This window comes from Penaeus chinensis, chromosome 14 (assembly GCF_019202785.1).
Source record: "Penaeus chinensis breed Huanghai No. 1 chromosome 14, ASM1920278v2, whole genome shotgun sequence".
Lineage (NCBI taxonomy): Eukaryota > Metazoa > Arthropoda > Malacostraca > Decapoda > Penaeidae > Penaeus > Penaeus chinensis.
In genome coordinates, this window is record NC_061832.1 from 19,721,965 (window position 1) to 19,725,131 (window position 3,167).

The following is a 3,167-nucleotide window of genomic DNA, read 5'->3' on the forward strand; positions in this document are numbered from 1 at the left end:
AAACCACGATGTTCACATGCTTATCAAGAGGTATATAAAAGTAAAAAAGTCACGGCATACTCTATCTTTCCAGTGTAAACATTGGAACAATATCTGAAGGACGACAAAGTTGTTGCTATGGCAAGGTCTGCCATAGCAACAACACTGGCGCCCAGAGAGACACAGAGAGTTTTAGTTTTACGAAATGTATTAATAATAATGCGGGCATTTTGGCGTTCACGGTAATTTAAGTATAACAAGCCATGCTACCGTCTGGACAGGAAGTCGTCGTCTAAAGTTATTCGAATAAAGTCAACTTATCTCAGTACAACATTGTTTATCTAAAAGATTTCTGAAGCGAGTGAAGGGGGTGGGGGATTAGTCAACCACCCGTTTGGTCTACGCGAAAGTGGTAAACAAGGTCCAACAGATAACATAAGATAATTAAAAGTCGCTTTGCACTTCTTGGTTCCCGCCGAGAAGGTAACTCAAAGTGCGCAGCCAGGCGTATAAACAGACAAAGTCTGGGCCAACCTTGGAGCGGCAGCGTCGTGTTCGATAGAATTTTATTACGGATTCTCTCGCCAGAAACAAAGAAAGGTTGTGGTGATTTGTATCTGTAAGATAAGATTTTATCAATGTGGATGTGGAAGTAATGAATATATTCTTGTCAGTTCGGAAGTGTTTCGAATTTCATATTTTTAAACATGGCTCAGGAGAATTAGAATTAGTCCCTGCTGCAATGCTCGCCACCTTCTTAATTAGACGAATAACTGAAGCATATAAACAGGGGAAACAAAGGATGGCGTTAAGCTGAAATAAAAGAAAAGAAAAAAAAGGCTTACAATAAAAGACTGAAGGGAAAAATCAATTAAATTCAACAAATAAGGACACAATAAACACAGATTCCAGCACAGCTATACTGAGTTCCGGTGGCGTTGAAGCCATATGCTTTCGAGAACAGGACTTCATCATGGATTGGACAATGCCACACCAATAAGCAATCCTCTCCTTCCAGGCATCAAAGGAAATTCCATCTGAGGACGGGTTTGGTACTTCTACCACTAACCAGCCACGTCGCTGGGTAGAGTATTTCTCTTTTTTTCTTGTTAAAAAGAAACTGCTGGGTTGCTTCATACTGACTCTCCCGTCTTATACGTCTTCTGTCTTCTCTCGCAACTCATGACACAGATATAATTTATACTTCGAAACCGGTCAACCTCACGTCTTGTGCTGTGAAGTTATTAATACTTTTTTCTACGTTTTTTTTCAGATTTTTTAGCCAGTCATCCCCTGGGCATGGCAGCTCTCAGATGACGCCTGACCACAACTTATTATTTTGAATGTTCTAACTTTAAAATGATAGGGATAAACGCAGTTGAAAAATAGCTAATCTGCAGTCGCTTGCTGTGTCGCTTGTCCCATCACCTATTTTTTCCACATGCTTTATATTTCCTTTAGACTACCCGGATAAAAAAAGAGACATTGGTGGTCCCGTAACGCGTTTTGATTTTCTTCCATATGAACTTTGGATTACCTGCATAAGAAAATTGACGTTGCTGTTCCCTTCACATGTTCTTAATTAAATATTGCCTTCAGATAACCCGCATAAGAAAATTAATACTGGAGGAATTTTTATGGACTTCCTCTTGTACAACTGACGCCTTCGTTGGTTCCTCGATCACCCCTTGTTGTCCTGTCAGCCGACGATCTCTGGCTTCACTTACCCAAACATTGTATTTATCGTCAGGAAATGGGGCTGAGGTGGGCATTTTTTTTTCTGCTTGAATGAAAGGAAGAGCATTAGTAACATCAACCAACAATACTACAACTACTAGTACTTTACTATATTTATTTATATATATTCATATTTATATATATTCATACATACATACATACAAAAATAGAATATATATATACATACATATATATACACATACACATGTATATGTATATATATATGTATCTATAATATATATATATATATATATATATATATATATATGTATATATATATACATACATATATATGTATATCTATCTATCTATCTATATATACATATATGACTTTACGACTTAAATACTAGTATCACTAACCCATTTACGAAGTACTTCTGTCGACATTACGTAAAATATAACACACACAAACAGAGAGAGAAAGAGAGAGAGAGAGAGAGAGAGAGAGAGAGAGAGAGAGAGAGAGAGAGAGAGAGGGGGGGGGGTAGACAGACAAACACACAGACAGAAAGACAGTGACGTGTTTTGCCCCTTCTTCCCTGATACTGTGCAGTAGCTTCAATTCCTACATTAGACTCGATTTCCAGCCATGCATATGGGACTGTTGTTCCACTGTTGGCAGTTTATAAAGAAGCCTCAATCTAATTATCTGCTATAATATATTCCGTGGCTATAAAATCCTACTCCGAAGCTATATAAAACCTTTACATAGTGTCTCGATGCTGTCATAAACAGTCTTCCTTACGAAACTTTTATTACTAACATTTATCTCTTAATGTTAGGTCCCCCAACAGCCGTTCTTTAAAAACAGTTCTCCGTAATGTAGACTTCACTTAGCGCTAGTGTTTTCTGCTTTACTCTTCTTCGTCGAGGGAACCATGTACGTAAACTGCAATATTTTCTGGAAACACTAATCTCCTCTGAACGTTGTCTCCGCTGGCTGCAGAAAAGCAAAAAATAAAAACAGAAACAAAAGAATGGTGAGAAGTGTATTTTCTGAGATAAATTGTATGACAAAATAACAAAAAGAAAAAGAAAAAAAGGGAAAAAGAAAGGAAATGACATGGGACTTTCTCAACAGATCGTCTTCCTTGTTTCGTTGTTGTCTATGAGATTTTTTATGCCCTTTATGTGCAGAATTTCGTTACATTTCCTTTGTCGCAAGTTTAGGGAGAGCGCTCTTGATGTTCCTTTGTAAGCGTCTTCGTCTAACGGGCCCGCCTTCTATCTTTCCCTCTTCTCGTTTCTCCTTCTTCCTATGTTCTCTCCCTCCCTGGCTTTCTATACTCTTTGTCTCTGTTTCAGTCTCTGTCTGTCTGTCTCTCTCTCTCTGCTTTCTTCTCCTTATCCATCTACCTCTTTCTTTCATACTCACTCTCTCTCCCTCTTTCTTTCATACCCACTCTCTCTCCCTCTTTCTTTCATACTCACTCTCTCTCCCTCTATCTATC